Source organism: Symphalangus syndactylus, chromosome 1 (genome assembly GCF_028878055.3).
Source record: "Symphalangus syndactylus isolate Jambi chromosome 1, NHGRI_mSymSyn1-v2.1_pri, whole genome shotgun sequence".
Taxonomy (NCBI): Eukaryota; Metazoa; Chordata; class Mammalia; order Primates; family Hylobatidae; genus Symphalangus; species Symphalangus syndactylus.
This window is the reverse complement of record NC_072423.2, coordinates 76,648,972-76,670,707: the sequence shown is the minus strand read 5'-3', so window position 1 is coordinate 76,670,707 and position 21,736 is coordinate 76,648,972. Positions and strand designations below refer to the sequence as shown.

General features: G+C 43.1%; 1 protein-coding gene and 2 pseudogenes across 1 annotated transcript in view; 2 read left to right on the top strand and 1 right to left on the bottom strand.

Moving 5' to 3' along the window:
- The window catches only part of LOC134736893 (ankyrin repeat domain-containing protein 62), a 103,888-nt gene extending 89,463 nt beyond the window's left edge, over positions 1–14,425 (top strand). The window contains exons 19-21 of the transcript XR_010121346.1: positions 3,005–3,067; positions 3,353–4,816; positions 10,699–14,425. The gene's annotated coding sequence lies outside the window, so the exon portion shown is untranslated. The remainder of the gene's footprint in view (positions 1–3,004; positions 3,068–3,352; positions 4,817–10,698) is intronic.
- Positions 4,911–5,716, bottom strand: LOC129488370 (phosphomannomutase 2-like; annotated as a pseudogene).
- Positions 14,426–18,097: 3,672 nt separating the features above from the next.
- On the top strand, positions 18,098–19,309 carry LOC129460551 (protein MIX23-like; annotated as a pseudogene).
- The last annotated feature ends 2,427 nt before the right edge of the window (positions 19,310–21,736 follow it).

Below are 21,736 nucleotides of genomic sequence, written 5' to 3'. Positions count from 1 at the left end.
TGCCTTTTTTTGTTTTCCATTTGCTTTGCAGATCTTCCTCCATCCCTTTATTTTGAGCCTATGTGTGTCTCTGCACATGAGATGGGTTTCCTGAATATAGCACACTGATGGGTCTTGACTCTATCCAATTTGCCAGTCTGTGTCTTTTAATTGGAGCATTTAGCCCATTTACATTTAAAGTTAATATTGTTATGTGTGAATTTGGTCCTGTCATTATGATGTTAGCTGGTTATTTTGCTCGTTAGTTGATGCAGTTTTTTCCTAGCCTTGATGGTCTTTACATTTTGGCATGTTTTTGCAGTGGCTGGTACTGGTTGTTCCTTTCCATGTTTATTGCTTCCTTCAGGAGCTCTTTTAGGGCAGGCCTGGTGGTGACAAAATCTCTCAGCATTTGCTTGTCTGTAAAGTATTTTATTTCTCCTTCACTTATGAAGCTTAGTTTGGCTGGATATGAAATTCTGGGTTGAAAATTCTTTTCTTTAAGAATGTTGAATATTGGCCCCCACTGTCTTCTGACTTGTAGAGTTTCTGCCGAGAGATCAGCTGTTAGTCTGATGGGCTTCCCTTTGTGGGTAACCGACCTTTCTCTCTGGCTGCCCTTAACATTTTTTCTTCATTTCAACTTTGGTGAATCTGACAATTATGTGTCTTGGAGTTGCTCTTCTCAAGGAGTATCTTTGTGGCATTCTCTGTATTTCCTGAATGTGTATGTTGGCCTGCCTTGTTAGATTGGGGAAGTTCTCCTGGATAATATCCTTTAGAGTGTTTTCCAACTTGCTTCCATTCTCCCCGTCACTTTCAGGTACACCAATCAGACGTAGATTTGGTCTTTTCACATAGTCCCATATTTCTTGGAGGCTTTGTTCATTTCTTTTTATTCTTTTTTCTCTAAACTTCCCTTCTCACTTCATTTCATTCACTTCGTCTTCCATCACTGATACCCTTTCTTCCAGTTGATCGCATCAGCTCCTGAGGCTTCTGCATTCTTCACGTAGTTCTCGAAACTTGGCTTTCAGCTCCATCAGCTCCTTTAAGCACTTCTCTGCATTGGTTATTCTAGTTATCCATTCATCTAATTTTTTTTCACAGTTTTTAACTTCTTTGCCATTGGTTTGAATTTCCTCCTGTAGCTCGGAGTAGTTTGATCGTCTGGAGCCCTCTTCTCTCAACTCGTCAAAGTCATTCTCCATCCAGCTTTGTTCCATTGCTGGTGAGGAGCTGCATTCCTTTCGAGGAGGAGAGGCGCTCTGCTTTTCAGAGTTTGCAGGTTTTCTGCTCTGCTTTTTCCCCATCTTTGTGGTTTTATCTACTTTTGGTCTTTGATGTTGGTGACGTACAGATGGGTTTTTGGTGTGGATGTCCTTGCTGTTTGTTAGTTTTCCTTCTAACAGACAGGACCCTCAGCTGCAGGTCTGTTGGAGTTTGCTAGAGATCCACTCCAGACCCTGTTTGCCTGCGTATCAGCAGCGGGTGGCTGCAGAACAGCGGTGGCTGTAGAACAGCGGATCTTGGTGCACCGCAAATGCTGCTGCCTGATCGTTCCTCTGGAAGTTTTGTCTCAGAGGTGTACCCGGCCATGTGAGGTGTCAGTCTGCCCCTACTGGGGGGTGCCTCCCAGTTAGGCTGCTCGGGGGTCAGGGACCCACTTGAGGAGGCAGTCTGCCCATTCTCAGATCTCCAGCTGCAGTCTGGGAGAACCACTACTCTCTTCAAAGCTGTCAGACAGGGACATTTAAGTCTGCAGAGGTTACTGCTGTCTTTTCGTTTGTCTGTGTGCTGCCCCCAGAGGTGGAGCCTATAGAGGCAGGCAGGCCTCCTTGAGCTGTGGTGGGCTCCACCCAGTTTGAGCTTCCCGGCTGCTTTGTTTACCTAATCAAGCCTGGGCAATGGCAGGGTGCCCCTCCCCCAGCCTCACTGCTGCCTTGCAGTTTGATCTCAGACTGCTCTGCTAGCAATCATCAAGACTCCGTGGGCGTAGGACCCCCAGAGCCATGTTCGGGTTATAATCTCCTGGTGTGCCGTTTTTTAAGCCCATTGGAAAAGCACAGTATTAGAGTGGAAGTGACCTGATTTTCCAGGTGCTGTCTGTCACCCCTTTCTTTGACTAGGAAAGGGAACTCCCTGACCCCTTGCCCTTCCTGAGTGAGACAATGCCTCGCCCTGCTTCAGCTCGCACTCGGTGTGCTGCACCCACTGTTCTGCACCCACTGTCTGGCACTCCCTAGTGAGATGAACCCGGTACCTCAGATGGAAATGCAGAAATCACCTGTCTTCTGCGTCACTCACCTGGGAGCTGTAGACCGGAGCTGTTCCTATTCAGCCATCTTGGCTCCACCCCAAGAATATATTTTTATATAAATTGCTTGGCAACATAGCTGAAAACAGCATTAGTAGTTATATACTTTTATCAGTAACAAAGACATAAATTTTCAGGGAGAAAAACACTTGTAATAACAGTGTCAGAATTAACATACAAATTCTGCAAGACATTTTTGGCAGTTTAATTGGGGCAGTGTTTTGTAGACAAATGAACAACTTAAGTAAGGGGAATCAACAAAACGGGTTTCAAAAGTTATCTGGGTTTAGAGTGTGAAACTTCGTCGGAGGACACACACGTTGCGTGAATGAGATGCCTCGGTGTGTGTGGACAGGTTGGAGGTACAGCATAATGGTGGCTTCCTCCAGAAAGGGACATTTGGGGTAGCACCAATGGCTCCTGTCTCACCGTGGATTCATTCCACCTAGACAACACAGCCTGATGTGGCATGGACATGAATGGAGGTTAAATGGACAGTAGCTGAGAGGATCAGCCCTGACAAGGGCCAAGGCGAAAGACCTGGGAGTCTCTTCAGGTGCAAAGTCTTCAGTTGAAAAAAGGAGGTGGTCACAGGAGATACTGAGCTGGATCAATAAAGTGCAGGAGAGAGAGTTGTTGGCCCTGGGGAGCGAGTAGTATGGACCCTTAAGTTTTCTCCTCCCTCCATTAATTTCTCTTCCAATGCAGACTTCAGTCATAGACTTCTCAGCTGCCTTGAGGGATTGGATGAGCCTTGGCCAACTCTTGAAGGTAAAGGAAAGCACCTAGCAAGATTGGCATCTGGGCTTGGCTGTGCATGTTTTCTATTCTGGGAAAATATACATAACACAATATTTATTTTAACCTTTTAACCAATGTGTGCACTCAGTGGCGTTCAATATATTCACAGTGTTGCATAACCAACACTACTATCTACCTCTGAAAATTTGATTATTGCTAACAAAACCTTGAAGACAGTAAGCAATATACTTCCTTTCCCCCTATTTCCAGCCCATGGTAATTTCTTTTTCTTTTCTTTCTTTCTTTTTTTTTTAGGAAACAATAAAATCACTTTAATATGCTACTTTTCATTTTGAAGTCATTACAGTATCATTTGCAAAACTCAACAAGGAAAGATGCCTGTGGATGGCCGTGTTCTTGGAGTCACTGAGATGAGGTGCTGCCTGCTTTCACCCAACCTGATCTGGGGCTCAGACAGCTACAGGCCCGAGTGGCTGGGAGGTTTGGAGGGAACCAGGTTTAGCTGTGATGAGAGCACCTTGCTGTGGGCTGGGAGGTGGGAGTGCAGGGCAGCCTGGGCTCCCCTGGCCCCATACTCAGATCAGCAAGTGCCCAGCGGAGGCCACATGGCCCCAGCACCAAACAGTGTAGGGTCTGTGGGTCCCAGCATTTCCACATCCTGAAAAGTGACACGTGAACTGTTTCCTAGGCAAGTTCTCTTCCACCATGTTCTGGATGAGGTCCGTGAGCTCCTTCCAGTTTCACAAAGAATGTGCAGAAGGTGGAAAGAGTGAGGGACGCAGGCCCAGCTGCAGCTGCACTCAGGCCCCTCAGTCATAAAGTCCGGGTGAGGGGCTGGATAGGCGCTGACAGGAAAGCAGCCCCTGTTCCTCTTCCCTAGCCAGGTTCTCACATGTCCCTGAGGAACTAGAGAGGAACGCCTCTGGGAAGCCCAGCCAGGGCCAACCGGAAGGGCCTTTGGGTGAAGTCTGACATCCTACATTAGTTTCTCTGGACCTGGTGAGAACCAGCCCCCAGGGGAAGGACTGTTTTGCCAGCACCAACTCTCCAGCTGGGCTGTTGGTTCCCATTGCCTCCCGTCATGGATACAGAAAAGCAGCCAGGCTATTCCAAGTGGAGTAAATACAGAGCTGGCTGAGGCAGGGCCAGCTGAGGTGCAAACTCCATGGGGTTTACTGTCACTCCGCCAGTCATCTGTCCAGCAGGCCTCAGCTTCACACACAGGGAAACAGAAGGAATGCATCTACTCACTGGGCGTCACACTGCTCCCGCTCACAGCCACCGCCTGCATCGAGGCAACATGCAGGCGGGAGCTTGGTCCCAGGAGGTGTCTGTAAACTTATGTCCTGGGGTGGGCCACTGCAGATGGCCTGTCCTTGCCTTCTCATCACCAAATCCCCATTTTTGGTGCTGACGCAGATGTCCAGACGTTAAAATCGCTGATGTTTTCACAAGACCCACAAAGAGGGAGGGTCCAGGCACATTTTTTGTTTCTGTATCACCCTGGAATTATGGGCAAATTTCCCCAAAAACCATGTGTACTGTGATTGTACGTACTGGGGTGGATATATTAGACTAGGGGGCCGCAGATGGGCGGGGAAAATCTTTTATGTGAGGTATTCCTCTAAGCAATTCTTGACAACTCTTCTCCTCCCTTCTGGAAGCTTCTGGCACTGGATGTGGAGACATGGCATATCAGGGGTGCAGGTCAAGACCACACGTGCTTGGCACAGTGCACAGAACTTGGCTGGGCTGTGGGTGAGTGAGCATATGCGGGAGGGCCCTTGGCTTTGGCCACCGAATGCCCCTTGTTGGCTAGTCAGCCAGGACCCCTGCCCCTCCCACTCACACGTTAGGCAAGCTCTTCACAGATCCTGCGTGTGTCCTCAGGCACCGTCATGGAGTAGCCCACGGTCCTGGAGTCTGTGAAGGTCTCATGGTCGTTGCCACCTGGTATGATTTTGTCTCCATAGAAACAAATGGCCTTATAACCGTCGTTTTTCACATGTCACAGGCAATACCTCTTGCCCCATCCATCAGGAAAGACATCAAAGCTGACCTGGCTTCCCATGAAAAACATGAGGCCTTCTCCTGCAAACTCTTTCCTTGATCTGCTACAAGTTTTTCTCCTACATTTTCTTTGTTATTGAATTCGTAGAACTCAATGCATTCTTCTTGGCTGCAGCTTCTTCCAAATAGGGGACATGTTTAATATCCCATTTCAGAATTCAATGAAAGTACCCCTCTCCTTCAGGAGTTTAATTTTTGCATTGTAGCTCAGGCAGTAGTTGATGAAATCTTGGATTAGGACCTCACCCAGGTGACTTTGAATATTCCATTTACATGAGCATTTCCCATCTTTGTATGCTACCAAGCCATTTTCTGGAAACGCGTAATCATATTTTTCAACCACATCACTTCCCAGTTGCTCCTGCACTTCCTCAAAGTCTAACCTGCCTACCACTCCGATTTTGATATTCTGCCTCAATTTTTGTAGGAAGTCATCCATTTCTTTGGTAATTTTCTGCTGCGGGGTGGTCAGGGTCCCATCAACGTCCAAAAGGCAGACCACTGGGCCGGGTGCTGCCATGTCCCCAGTTTCCAACTGCACCTTACAAGACTGGTTGGCACTAGCCCATGGTAATTTCTATCCCATCTTCTCTGCATTTGATTATTCTAGGCACTTGATTTTAGTAGAATCCTACAATATTCCTTTTGTGTCTGGCTTATTTCATTAGGCACAATGTTTTCAGTATCCATCCACATTGTATCATATACCAAAATTGTGTTTTACAGATGGATGATGTACCATTGCATGTATATACCACTTTGTTTTTATACATTCATTTGTTCATTGATAGTTGGATTATTTCCATCTTTTGGCCCTTGTGAATAGTGATGCTATCAACATTCGTATACAAATATCTGTCTGAGTTCTGTTTGCCATTCTTTTTGGTATATACCTACTAGTAGAATTCCTGGGTCCAATGGTAGTTCTATGTTTAACTTTTGGAGCAACTGCAAACTGTTTTTCACAGTGATTGCAACTGTATACATTTCTACCAGCAATGTATCACAGTTACAATTTCTTGTTTTCCTTTAAACACTTATTTTAAACTTATTTTCCTTTAAAAAAAATTATCCGGCCAAGCGCAGTGGCTCACGCCTGTAATCCCAGCACTTTGGGAGGCCAAGGTGGGTGGATCACAAGGTCAGGAGATCGAGACCATCCTGGCTAATGCAGTGAAACCCCGTCTCTACTAAAAAATAGAAAAAAAAATTAGCCAGGCCTGGTGGCGGGCACCTGTAGTCCCAGCTACTTGGGAGGCTGAGGCAGTAGAATGGCGTGAACCCAGGAGGCGGAGCTTGCAGTAAGCCAAGATCGTGCCAGTGCACTCCAGCCCAGGGGATAGAGCAAGACTCTGTCTCAAAACAAAACAAAACATAATTATCCTAAGGCCAGGCACAGTGGCTCACACCTGTAATCCCAACACTTTGGGAGGCTGAGGCGGGTGGATCACGAGGTCAGGGGTTCAAGACCAGCCTGGCCAAGATGCTGAAACCATGTCTCTTCTAAATGTACAAAAATTGGCTGGGCGTGGTGGCACGTGCCTGTAATCTCAGCTACTTCGGAGGCTGAGGCAGGAGAATCGCTTAAACCTGGGTGCCAGAAGTTGCAGTGAGCCAAGATCAAGCCACTGCACTCCAGCCTGGGCAATAGAGCAAGACTTCGTCTAAAAAAAAAAAAGAAAATTATCCTAGTAGGTGTATATTGGTACCTATTTGTGCTTTTCACTTGCATTTCCCTAATGACTAGTGATGCCAAGCAGCTTTTCCTCTGCTGGGTATACCTCCTTTAGAGACTTATATATTCAGGTACTTTGCCCATTTTTAGAGTTGTCTTTTGTCTTTTGTTTGTTGTTGTAGATTTTTAGGAGTTTCAGAATATAGTCTAATTTTTAATCTCTTACAAGATGTATAATTTGCAAATATTTCTCTCTTTGTTTAGAACTTTAGATGTACAAACTTCCTTAATTTGTATAAAATTGATTTTTTCTATTTATTTACTATATTTTAAGTTCTGGGATAAAAATTGATTTTTTAACCATTGCCTTATTTTTAGTGTCATATTCATTAGAAGGTTGCTAAATTCACTGCTATGAAATCATATCCCAATATTTTCTTCTGAGAGTTTTATAATTTTAGCTCTTATATTTAGGTCTCTGACACATTTTGAGTTAATTTTTATGTGGTGTAAAGTAAGCATTCAGTTTCTTTATCTGAATGAGAATGTGCAGTTTTACCAACATCATTTGCTGAAGAGGCTTTCCATTTTCCGTTGTATATTTATGGCACTTTGTTGAAGATCACTTGGCTGTATATGTATGCATTTAATTCTGGGCCCTCTATCAATCCCAGTGGTCCTCATGGGTGCCCTAATTCTAGGACCATACTTTTTGAGTATATGTAACTGTATTGTACATTTCAATCTCATAAATGTGTGTCCTCCAACACTATTCTTTTACAATGTTATTATTGAATATTTGAGACCCCTGGAAAATTCATTCAAAATTGAGGGTTTTCTTATCCATTTTTGCAAACAGGGTTGTCAGCAGTTTGACAGGGGTTGTGATGCATCTGTACATCACTTTGTATAGTATTGCACTTGAATGATGTTTAGTTTTCCTGTCCATGAATACAGGATGCCTTTCTACTTATTTATATCCTCTTTTCTTTCAGCAATGTTTTGTTCTTATTGAGGTATAAGTATTTTGCTTCCTTGGTTAGCTATCTTACTAAGTATGTAATCATTTTACATGTTACTGTAAATGGAATTACATATTCAGTTTTCTTACTGGACTGTTCATTGTTGGTGTATATTAACACAGCTGCCATTTGAGTGTCAACCTTATACTCTGCAACTTTGAACTTGTTAACACTAATAGCATTTTTATAGGTTATTTCATATTTTCTATATATAAGAAGGTAGAGAAGTTATTGGCTTCTTATCTATTTTCTCAAGATATGAAATGTATATTGCTACTCTACAGTTAAATTCATACTCCCTACTGAATGATGTCTTCCAAATGGCCTAGATTGTTCAAAAAATAATTTGTCTTCTTATTCCACAATTTATAGTTTTAGTTCTTTCTTCATGATGATGTCTTTGTTTTTTTCCTTTTAGTAATATGTAGTATTTCTCATTCTGTTCTGCACACCAAGGCTCCCTGTTAGTTAGTAACTGGAAGAATATGGCAATGTCTATTTTGTTTCTGCTTTAACATCATTAATGACCTTTTTAATTACTAATATCAGAAATTCGCAGTGCATCTGGAGTGGAGGAAATGTGCAGGGAAGCATTTCACAAATGAAGGAAGCCTGACCTTCCTTTTAACATGGCTTCCTTCTTTTCCTGAGATGGAAATGTGTACTCATGAGCTCATGTCATGTGAGAGCCTGTTGCTTTTACTTCTCCTCATATCATGAGTTTTCCCAAATATCTAATGACAATGTCTGTGTCTAGGTCCATTTATCTACCAAAACATGATTCCTAAACATATTTTTGTGTATTACCCAGAATTCTCTACTTACAGACATATCAATAATATACTTTCACCCAACCCATTGCCCTCCTCAGAGGTAAGAGATGCCCAAAATGGTTCTCCTGTCGCTTCATCCTGAGCACTGCTCCAGGGCTGGGCTGTCCTCATCTCCGTAGCTGGGCAATGGGCTCAGGCAGAGCCACTTACATTTGGGAGGAATAAGTCATATGAGATAATAGTGAATCATGAGTTTAGAACACCAAGATAATATAGCAGGTCATTCTCCTTTCCAGGTAAACTGGTGTTCATCCCATTGGACCAGGTATCTGTGGATTTTTTGTCAGGTTAGTGGTTCATTTCGTAGACAGCATGCACTTTAAAAAAATTTTTTTTGGAAGTAGCCACTGCATGGAATCAGGATGTCACCAAAAGCATTTTTGACACCTAGAGCTATTTGATTCCTTCAAAACCAAGTTTAGGCTAAGCTGAAGTGGTTATTTTTGGACAAAACAGGTCTGTGTTATGGAATCAGCCCTGACCTGGAAGCTTATCTCCTGGGTTTGAAAGCAGCTCTGAATCTTGCGAAGTTATAAGACCTGAGACCTCAGGCAAGTCAGTTCACCTCTAATTGACCTTGCTGACCATACACAACACACACTTTACTTTTAGTATCCCATTCAATCCTCACTACAAACCTCACCTAAGTTGTGGTAGTTTCCTGTCCAGACTCCTTAGATGGAGAAACTGAGGTGCTAAATGAATGTGCCCAAACTTGCAGGCTCCTAAGTGAAGGAGACAAGATGTGAACCTAGACATGTGGCCCCAAGGCTGATGCAGTGAGTCGCTGAACTGCAGTTATCACACTGAGAAGGGTGGCTCTCAACCCTGCCATGAATTACAACCATAGATGGCTCCCTCACTCGTGTGTCCTAGATTTCTGTGAGTCTGCAGACATCCCAAGCACTGGCTGTGATTACAGGGTGGCCGCAGTAATCACATAGCTTAGGGCAGACATCAGTGAATGTAACTGTATCACTGGGCATAGCCATTGGTGTGGGCAGTACAGACAGGGCCCAGATAATCCTCATGCCATGGCCAGGTCACAAGTTCTGGCCACTGGGAAGCAGCACTGAGAGACTTTCATGAACTTCTTTCAGTGCTGAGGACACTCCTCAGCAATTGGCCCCAAACAGGTAAGATTGAAGAAATATTTTTGAAACAGTAGAGTGTATTATCACCAAAAGACCTAGGAGTGATCAAATCCTGCAAGCTACACATAAGGCACGATGACAAATAAGGCAGCAAAGGGCCATTTGGTGATTAGTTCACCAAACTTGTTGCAACTGTTTGTACTGCAGAGTTAAAACATACCAGTATTCAACCCACATCTCTCCTGAAATAAACTGTCCAACATTAGCTGGCCAGAACAAGCACAGATGTTCTTCATGCTCAATTAATATGCATACATGACAAAGAAAAGGAGGTCTGGATGAAAAAATAGTGTGTTATTAATAATGGTTATTTTAAAGGATATAATTTCAGTGTTTCTAATTCTGTCATTGGTTATAACAAAGGATTAGTGAATAAATACAATAGACTGTTTTGCCTGGAATTTAATCCAATCTGTCTATTAAACTTTGCTTTTATTCAAGTGCAAAATCCTATAACACATAATAACTGCAGTGACAGCCAATGTGGATCCATAGACATAAAAGTGGTCTTGGGACATAAATCTTACAAGCTAATATCGTTTTACCGGGTTTAGAAAACCATTTAGCTGGGTTTCAAAACCAGCAGTGTGAGTAATGGGATTCTCATCAAATTACAGCGTGTACTTCAGTACTGTTTGTAGACTGACTTATTCTTGTTGCCTTAAGTTGCCATTAGCAAAATGCCAGGGACTCAGTTTCTCACTCCTTTCATGCTCCTCTTTCTTGCCTGTCTTTTCATGAGGAAAAATTTTCTAGCACAGTCCAAGCTGTGCTTTTAACCAAACACATCCACACACACAGTCCTATTGTCTACATTCAGCGGAGCTCCCTGAATAAATCATGAACAGAAGCATCTATGACCGACAGTTGCTCTCTGTCCTTCTAGCCTCTCAGGATTTTCCAGCTCATGAAGGCAGAGGAGATGAAGAGAGGCCGATTGATGTGAGGGTGAGGTTGCCTTGCTTTCCCTAAAATAGGCATGTTCCTTTCTTGGTTGCTTTTTCAGTTAACTTTACATGTAAAAAAAATAATGTGCATTATAGATATTAAATACTGTTTTCTGGGGTTGTGGAAGAAGAGATCTTAGCAACTGATATGTAATCCAAAATAACATTTACATATGATGGCCTCAGGTTATAGACTGTATCCATGGGGTCCTTGTTCTTGAAAGCAATGTCTTCTTGGATTAAGCATTTTGCACTTGCCAACCTAAACGGACCTAAGAGATACACCTTCTAGGAAAAGCTCATGTCTTTTCCAGTGTGCATCCTACCCTTGTTTTGGGGGCCTTGGAGTTGACTACAGTTTCTGATCCAGTCTTTAATGCTCTTTGAGAGAAACAGAGCCATGTGCAAACAATCCACAGCTCAGTGTGCCCCTCATAAAGCTTTGTTCTGTATTGCGGGTCGTGCAGGTGGCGCCTCTGAGGTGTGACTCCAATAAGTACTCTGGAATTACTTGCTGAGAAAGAAAAGTCTGGATGCCAAGAAAGGTGTGACATCCTTGCTGGCTTCAACGTGAAGAGCCACCCTGATTTTGGGATTCTGATAGGAATAAGGATAGTGGACTTTTTTTTTTTTTAAGTTCTCCAGGCAAAAATTATGACCAAATGTCTCCATCTGATGAAGCAGCTGCACTCCTATGGGGGTACTGGGCTGTGTGCTTGCCTGGTGTCTTATGAGTCTGCATTGTGTGACGTGATTGTGTGTGTTTTAGTATAGGGGAGGCTGTGTGTTTTCTCAGGAGAGATTTTCCATTTACACAGCACAATTGCCAGTCTCCACTTCTAAAAAGTAAAATCCACCCCTGTTCTACTCTATACATGACTCATTCACCCGTGCCAGAGCCACCTTTTATTACCCTCACTGCTCAGGTGGAGAATCTGAAGGGCCAATGGGAATGGCCCCAGCTTTTGAGCTCCTGAATGAAAAAGTCAAAACATGAGCTCAGGTGTGTGGCCCAATGCTGACACTGTCACCTGCTGACACGCACTTATGCCTCAGTCACAGGGTGTTCATTACCATGCAGGGAGTCCAGCATTCATGTACAAGCCCTAAAGCACTGAGCCTGAGAGGTCCCAGACTCTGCCCATCACCATGAAGTGACCTCCGTGGTCACATAACCCAGAGCAGTTACAGGCACATCTTCCTACAGACGAGCATTGTCATCAGTGTCAAAATCACAAAGATTCCCGGATGTTTTGGGTCAGCTCACAGGTTCTAAGACGTGGGGGACCATGTAGAACAGTTCTGACAATTCTGAAGGTATTTTTCTCAGCAGCTGGCCAAAGCTTATAAGGAACAATGATATATTTCAGTAGATTTAGTAATGTTCACAAGCCCTAAAATGCTCAAATCCTGCCGGCTAAAAATGGTGAAGAGACAGATAAGAACACTGCACCACTCAGTGTGGTTTCCGTTGCCTCGTGGCAACTCTGTTGTATATCTGGACTAAGGACCCTCAGCCTCAACCTAGCCTTTCCTCCATGAGGAACCATCTCACTGTTGACTGACTAGTGTAGCCTGCATGGCCATTAGCCTACGTGAAATGAAGTTTTGCTTTAAAACAAGTGTAAATCTCATACAGCAGATAAGTGCAGTAGCAGCATGATCTTGCAAGTTGTAAAGAAGACAGCAGCGATGTAACTGGACTTGAAGCCAGACAGGAGGAATGAGGGAACTCTGTCACTGAATTACAGCACGCAGAGTTGAAGACCATTTATAGACAATTTCGTGTTACAGTAGGTAGCCTTTAGCTAGTAAGCAAAGGTCTCTATTTCTCAGTTCTTTCCTGTTCATCTTCATTGTTGTCCTTCCAAAAGGGCAAACAGCCCAAGCAGAAGGCAATTTTAGTATTAATCTAACTAAGGTTTTGTGTAGTTTACTATCATCCAGGTAAGCAAATACAACTGCCTGCCTGCATGCCTGCCTGTCCCCAACCCCTGCTCTGTGTTTTCATTTAATAAATTATTTGGTGTTCTACTTGCCATGTGCTAGATTTTCTGAAAACCACAAAGAAAATGAGATAGAGTCTTTATATTGACAGCTGATAAGTTAGATTTAACATAACTGACAAAAATTAAAAATTGCAACTTTTATAAAAATATATATTTCTGAATACATACTGAATGTAAGGTAGTTAACAAAAATAATTACACTTGCACTCATGGGCAGTTTCTTATAAACTTGTCAATTTCTATTTTTTCTGCTTCCTCATTTCAGTAGATGATGCATATCTGAACCTGGAAACGGCTTCCCGCTGTAGAGCGTGTTCTGAGTCACTTCCCTTAGCTTCCCCAGAGCAGGTCCAGCAGGCTCTGAGCTTGGCCTCTTTGCCTGAAACAAGACCTCTAGGTAATGTCTCCAGGGAGGGTGGCACAAAGGATCCTGGATCTCCTGATCACAGCAGCCCAAGACTGCTGTGCGTGCACCATGGCTCAAGAAGATTTAAAAAGGGGAAAGTATGACTATTTCTAATCTGTAGTAGTTCAGTATTTTTAATGTTTCGGTTATCCATATGAAAAAGAATTTGCGATAAATAGAATAATTTGCCTACAATTGAATATTTCACCAATAAAATTGGCTTTTAATCAAGTGATAAATCCTGTAAAATAGATAATAGATGCAGTACCAACATAATTTGATTCTAGTACACTGAGATGATCTTGAATACGTTAAGAAAGTGTTGTTTGTGTAGAAGAGTTTCAAATCATGTGAGTGATGAAGAGACCCTTCTGTTGAACCTTGGTGTGCATTTTAGGTCCATTTTGGGTTTGCTTCTTTGTGCCGCTTCATGATGCCTTAGGACAAGGACAAGGCCTAGGCCTCCTTGTCTCAGTTCCCTCTTGCTCTCTCTGTTGCCCTCCTCCTTCCACCTGGAGCATGGCCCAGCATCAGGTTGGTGCATGCTGTGATCAGCCACCTCCATGCACCACACCAAGCAGAGCTCTCTGGGTGACACAGTTGCTGCCACCAGGGCACTGACCTTTACTCTGTGTTCTCCTAGTTCCTCCTGAGGGTGCTGTAGGAGGCATCTGCAAAAAAGAAGATGCTGGCAATGTAAGACACTTTTCTTGGTCTTAAACAGAAATGTTACTTTCCTGGCTGCTTTCCTTTCCAGTCAAATATACACATGGGAATCTGACAGTGTGCATTATCTATGATGTCCACAGTTCCCTTGCTGGGTGGTACTGGTTGGCAGCCTCTCACCAACCCACACCTGGCATACTGGGGCCTTGTAGATGGCAGCATTCCCTATTCACTGCAATGCAGAGGGCTTTCCCTCAGCAGTAGTTTTTCCCATGGATAAAGAGTTGTGAAACTGGCTGGGTCCAGTGGCTCACACCTGTATTCCCAGCACTTTGGGAGGCCAAGACGGGCGGATCACCTGAGGTCAGGAGTTCAAAACTAGCCTGGCAAACAATGATGAAACCCCGTCTGTACTAAAAATACAAAAGTTAGCTGGGCTTGGTGGCATGTGCCTGTAGTCCAGACACTTGGGAGGCTGAAGAAGGAGAATCGCTTGAACCTGGGAGGCGGAGGTTTCAGTGAGCCGAGATCAAGCCACTGCACTCCAGCCTGGACAGCAAGACTCCGTCTAAAGAAAAAAAAAGAGTTGTGAAACTGCCCATCTAAATAAACCTTAAAGGTAAATTCTGTTGGAAAAGTTCTTGTCTTTTCTATAGGTGTACTTTGTGCTAGTTTTGGGGGACTTTAACCTTTGACTCTACCACTATACTTATAATTTTCTAAAGTTGCCAAGAGAATAACAGATATGTGTGACATAAGTGACATCATCTAATCCTCCTAATGTTTTCTATAATTGCAGATGCCATCAACCTCAGAGGGGAGTATTTACCTTGAAATAACTCACTTCCTGAGGAACAAACTTGCTGGATCTAATGTACAGAAACCTGATTCTGGGTTCCTTTGGGAAGGAGCATTTTGGGCCTGGTGAGAGTAAATGACTTTCAAGTAGAAAGCTATGGCCAGAGAGGCTGCAGGAATATCTGTGAACCCACAGGAAAGACCAGGGAATCCTGTGTGAGGCAGTGGGGCTTCAGCGGTAGTAGGAGTGGGTAGCCTCTCCCAAATGACTTCTCCTAATGTTTGTGTTTCTCCAGTGTGAGTGCTGGAGAGCATAACTGATGAGGAGGACTCTCCAAGTAGGGAACTGCTTTCCAGGTGGGACTCAGTGGGAGAGGGTCCCCAGGGGCCTTCACGGTATTCCTGCTGCTTGGGAGGCTGAGGGAGGGGGCATAGAATCAAAAAGAAAAAGGAAATATGTGTAAAGTTTGGTTTGGTCTTTTCCAAGTTTATTGGCGTAATGGTAAGAACTGTCTCTATGGGCTATGTGGGTGCTGTGTTATTTAAAGATGATCTTTCCCAAAACACCTTTTCTGCCTCTGCATCTGCCAAACATCACAACCTCTGCATTGAATTAGTCAGCACTCCTTGATATTGTGCAAAGGAGCTTTAGGGTTCCCTCAACCCGTGGTGGAGGGAATGTGAGGGCCGCAGCCTCTCACAGGCACATGCTTGAACCTGGAGACAAAGTACTCCTAGGGTTTGCCCAGGGCTATAGGAAACCTTAACGATCATCCTCTGAACTTTTAGGACTTTTAAAAGCACATTCATGTTTCTGTCCTCGCTGTTGACTCCTGGTTTAAAGGGATCTCCCAGGGTGGATGACAGAGGGAATATTCACCCTGGGCTCACTGCTGGAGCTCCAGTGCCCTGGGAGGGGAGAGGAGAAGCCTGACCTTGAGCACAGCTCCAGTCTCCACTCCCCACCCCTATCGCAGGCTCTGGGCTGTGGTTTCATTTTCCCCAGTTCTCTAACTTCTCAGGAAGCCCAGAGTTTCTCCCTAAAGAAAGATGGCCCTGCACTCTTTCCTCTCTTCCAAAATTAGGCTTCAGTAGTTGTCCTCTAAGTTGATACTTAGAACTTAAAATCTAGACTTCTTGGATCACCAAGAAATACACAGGAAGTTCCACGTGATCTCTTGTGTGATAGCACGTAACTTAGTGCTACAGGTGACAGTTTTATTTTTGGAGGAGTCTTATTTTACATAGGGAAATAGAAAACTAAGTGGCCTCCCTTGAGGCAGCCCGAGGGCTCCACTGGACCCAGAACTCTGAGTTCTGATGCTGCCTATCATTTGCTTTTCCTCATGAGCTCCTGGACCACCTCATATCATCAGCACCCTCTACCAAGGTCCTGGAGCCAACACTGGAGTAAAAGAGCACAGGAGAGCTCCTTAGAGGTGGAAGGTAAGACAGCCCCGCTTTCTCCCTGAGATTTCTCTGCAAAAAGTGCAGACAAAAGTGAATTGGAACCCCTCAGTGGGGTTCCATTGGAATTATCCACAGAGTTTTAGAGTGGGGAAGGATAGCAGAGAACATTTAATTCAACCTTTTCTCTTCCCAGATACAAAAATAGGGGTTATACCTTTAACCCTAATTAAAAAATAGTAGTTACTTCATCATTACAGATGTCCTGTTTTTTTGTTTTTTGTTTGTTTGTTTTTTGTTTTTGACGGAGTCTCGCTCTGTCACCCAGGCTGGAGTGCAGTGGTGTGATCTCGTCTCGGCTCACTGCAACTTCCACCTCCCAGGTTCAAGCGATTCCCCTGCCTCCGCCTCCCAAGTAGCTGGGACTACAGGCACATGCCACCATGCCCGGCTAATTTTTTATATTTTAGTAGAGATGGGGTTTCAACATGTTGGCCAGGATGGTCTTGATCTCCTGACTTCGAGATCCACCCACCTCAGGCACCCAAAGTGCTGGGATTACAGGTGTGAGCCACTGCACCCGGCCCCTTACCGTCTCTTATTTCTTCCTCTTCTTATGCTCTCTGCCTTAAATGGGGTCCTCAGGACCGTCCATCAGTGTCTTCATAGAGAATGGAATTTGCACCTTCTCTGTGGGATAATGCATTGCCTCCACACAGTTCATGCATATTCTATGAAAGCAGTATCCAGCCATTAACACATTACTACAGTGTTTACCAGTGGCATTCAGTAAGAGTTTGGACATGATGGACAAGGACAGACTCAGAAGGGACTAATTTCAAGAGGATACTTTGTCAGGTCAGGCCAAGGGTCCCTGAGGGCAGTGGGGTGAAAGGCAGCAGCCAAAAAGGACGTTCGACATTTTCTCATTTTCCGTTCACAATTTTCAAATAGACCTATGTTGTCACAGGAATTTGTAAAACATCTCAAAATTAAATTTTAACACACGTGTAGAAAGCAGGGAAAACACAAATGTACAGCTCAGTGATTCCTCACAAAATGAGCACCCATGCACTCCTAGTCAGGTCAGTATTCCAGACCCACTAGCCACCTTTGGGTCCCTTCTGAAGGTGATTGCTGTGACTTCTAATGCCGTTTAGACTTCTCCAGGTTTGGATAATTATGCATAGAAGAAGTCAATATGTATTGCTCGGTGTCTGGCTTCTTTGCTCATGTTGTTTTAGAGATTCAATCATGTAGTTAAGCATAACCATAGCCCTTTCGTTTCCTCACCATATAGTATTCCACTGCGGTCACATGTTGTAATTTATCCACTACTATTGATGGACATGAGGATTTTTTTATAATTTTGGCTATCACAAATAATGCTGCTTTGAGCATTTTTGTCAATGTTTTTGAATAATACAGGCACCCATTTCTGTTGAGAAGATTGTGAGAAGGGTGCATATCTTTTATTTTCATTAATAACGCCAAACTTTTTCCTAAATGGTTACATTAAATTATGCTCCTTTAACAGCCTATGAGAGTAGCCATTTCTCCAAATCTTTGTCAAGTTTTAGTTTTATCTCTCATTAAGAGTTGAATTACTCTGGTTAGTCTTGCATTTGAATAGCCTTTTTTTTTTTTTTTTTGAGACAGAGTCTCGCTCTGTCGCCCAGGCTGGAGTGCAGTGGCACAATCTCGGCTCACTGCAAGCTCCGCCTCCCAGGTTCACGCCATTCTCCTGCCTCAGCCTCTCCGAGTAGCTGGGACTACAGGCGCCCGCCACCAAGCCCGGCTAATTTTTTTGTATTTTTAGTAGAGACGGGGTTTCACCGTGGTCTCGATCTCCTGACCTCGTGATCCACCCGCCTCGGCCTCCCAAAGTGCTGGGATTACAAGCGTGAGCCACCGCACCCGGCCCTGAATAGCCTTTTATTTTTAAAGTGTAACAAACTTCATCTTATTCTAATCATGTTAAGCACACCATCAGGCATCTCGAACAGATAAGTGGTGGTAGCTTATTTTTTCCTGGGCAATGCACACATTTTCCATTTACAAACATTAATATGACCGGGCACAGTGGCTCATGCCTGTAATCCCAGCACTTTGGGAGGCTGACGCAGGCAGATCACTTGAGGCCAGGAGTTTGAGACCAGCCTGGTCAACATGGCAAAACCCCATCTGTATGAAAAATATAAAAATTAGGTCCAATATGGCGGCGCCCAGTGGCTGTGTGAACTGTGAGGAGTTCGCCAAGTTCCAGGAATTACTCAAGGTGATGAGGCCTATTGATGACAGAATAGTACATGAATTAAACACTACGGTTCCAACAGCTTCCTTTGCAGGGAAAATTGATGCCAGCCAAACCTGTAAACAACTTTATGAGTCTTTGATGGCAGCTCATGCCAGTAAGGACAGAGTCAAAAAAAAATTGTATAGCCCAGACTTCAGCAATAGTAAAAAACCTCCGAGAAGAGAGAGAAAAGAATTTGGACGATTTAACGTTATTAAAGCAACTTAGAAAAGAGCAGACCAGGTTGAAATGGATGCAGTCAGAACTCAATGTTGAAGAAGTGGTAAATGACAGGAGCTGGAAGGTGTTTAATGAATGCTGCTGAATTCACTTCAAGCCGCAAAAGAATGAATAAAGAGAGATTTTTTTTTTTTTAAGGATTGGGTCATCTCATAAGAGCTAAGCATGACAGGTATCAACAGGGCGGGTTTTCTAGGATTATTTCTGAGCCAACAGTCCAAGACCTTTTGTTGATTTCAGTCCCACTTAGCCAAGACCTCAAGTATAAATAATTCTGATAATTATGGAGAAATCAACTGCTATTTTATACTGGTTCTGAAAAAAAAGTTTTGTAACTATTAAAATAATTTTCTGAAAAAAAATATAAAAATTAGCTGGATGTGGGGGCACATGCCTGTGGTTCCAGCTACCGGGGGCTGAGGGATGAGAATTGCATGAACCCAAGAGGAGAAGGTTGCAGTGAGCCGAGATCATGCCACTGCACTCCAGTCTGGGTGACAGAGCAAGATTCTGTCTCTTAAAAAAAAATTAATATACCAATCATTTTGAATTGTAATCTTTCTGTAATGCTTCCTATTAATATTTACAAACGGAGGAAACTAAACTATTGAAATTTTGTGAAGTAGTAAAATTATGATTTCAGCTGTGCCCCTTATCCTGCAGTACTCATTTGTCAGTGCCTTTAGGACTCATGTCACATGGATTAAACTTAGAGTGAAACACAAAGCCAAAATTATGAACAGGGGGTTGTTGACTCACATGACCTCTTCAGGAGGCAGTTTGGTTCTGCCAAGGTTAAAGACAGTGTAACTTTCTAGCCATCCTACTTCCAGGAATGCTTCACCAGATACAATCATGCATGAGTGCCAGGAGCGATGCAGAAAAAGCTGTTCACTGCAGCATGGTTTCAATAGCAAGATTACTTTATAGCTCTTAAATAATGAAATGGATTTACATTTGAAATGCAGAATGGTAGCTAAAATGCATTGACCAGCGATATATGCAGAGCTACAGAAGACTTTGTATAAATATAATCATGCAGAAGCATGCGTTCTTGGTGCTTGTTTGTATTTGCAGATACAGTGCAGGGATGATATGCAAACAAAAATGCTGACTTGGTGTTTGGGAGTTCAGAGTGGAAGGTAAACTTCCTTTCAAACCCTTTCAGATATTTAGAATAATTTCTAACCATAAATACGTAATACATTTAGAAATCTAAGTTAATAAGAAAAGCTTACAGTTCCTGTTCTTCTCCTGGGCACATGTCTGGTGGACATGGGGCTGTCATAATAAGTAATGTGTGCAAACTGAGAAAAATCCAAGAATGGGAGTCTGCTTTTTTCATCAAATAATTCTTAAGAGAAGTAGTGTGGTGGTTATTTCTCATTGATATATTATAAATATGTACTAGATAATAATTTCTGACATTTGAACTGTATTTACACATGTTGAATTGAAATACCTAGATAAAAATCGAAATACTATATAAAATATTATGACTAATATAGGCAAACAATTGCTTTTTTGGCATTTTACAAACTGATCAACGTTCCTCATGGCACAGGTTCATGTGATAATCAAGTAGCTTGCTTTGTTTGGGAAAGGCAATGATGACTGCAAGAATCACTTCAAAAACTAAAGTGCAATGGAGATTTCAATTGTGTTCTGTTTAATATTTGAATATTTAATTGCATTCCCAGGTTATTTCTCATCCTAATAGTTCTCATCCACATCATGTGGGTCCCATTAGTACAGGTATCTCCGAATGCTCCACTCTTCCATTACATTGAGTCAATTGCTCATGACCTTGGGCTTCCAATTGGGGCTATTTTCCTGCTATCCATCTCCTGGTCTATAGTAAAAGAGCCAATGAGCAGATAAGTGAATACTGAAAAACATTTTCCCGCTGGAGTGAGAAATAAATGCTTTCTTTCAATAGGGTAGTAAAATGCATCTTTCCCAACCTATTTATATGACTCAAAGCCCAGATGTGGTTAGCCTTAATTCCTGATTGTCATCTATGTGTGTAAATACATAGCACATACATATTCTAGTCTTTATTTCTTATGAAATGTTTTTGTCTCCCATGGCACAGTGCAGAAGAACACAGGTGTTTGTGTCAGACAGCCAGGGTCCAATCCTGCTTCTGCTGTACTGCAATGTAGGTAATATCTGGCCTGCATTTGGTTTGTATGTAGGAACTCTATCTTGGTTTAATGATTTTTAAATGCAACTAAATTCAGCCTCAGAGGAAGCTGTTTAGATTTGTAGAAAATGGAAACTTTAAAAAATTTTCTTCCCAGAAGCCAAGAACACTTGATTCATGTCAAGTCTACCTATTTATCCACCTGTCCATCTGTCTGTCCATCCACCCATCATCCAACCATGGAACTTGGTGCCAACTCCTGAGGTGATAATGCATTACGGACTCTCCTGTTCTTTCTAGTCACATATTAAAGTGTTCATAAGTTGACCTTGATTGTGATAAGCATCAAGCCCACTTTCTCCAACACTGTGGATTGCTATCCCCCAACACCCCCTCCAGCTCAGTCAGGCAGGCAGGCTCCTGCACTTCATAACAAGCTTACTAGAATATTTCCACCACCTACACAAGAGGGAAAAAAAGTTGTCTGTTCTTTAATATTTTGTTTTAGCATGACATCTTTCATGAAAATTTCTCCAGTAGCCACTCCCAGAGCTGTTTTTCCCCTAATATTTTAAAACCACTGAAAAGGTTTCACAATATGCAATGTCGTCTTGCACAATACACTGATTGCCTTGTTTTCTTTGGTTTGGTTTTGGTTCTTCAAATTGACTTAAGGATCAGTGCTTTCTACTCTGTTGATTGCATCTGTGCTCCTGAGGAAGATTAGCTTCTGATTTTCCTCTGGGATTGCAAGAGACAACCCTGCTTTAGAGATGAGAAATCTGACACTCTAGAGGTGAAACACTCACCTAAGAGGACCAGGGAGTTAAGTCCATGTTTTATGCCAAAGCCCATTGTTTTCCAGCAGCCATGACATCATTTCTTACCGTATTGGTAGACACTTGGTAGAGACACTCACCTTTAAAATCTCCTGTGGCTGGTGGTTTCCTGAGTATGTTGTGTGTTCCTGGCAGGGTATTGTACAGCACTGCCTATGAGGCATGGAAGA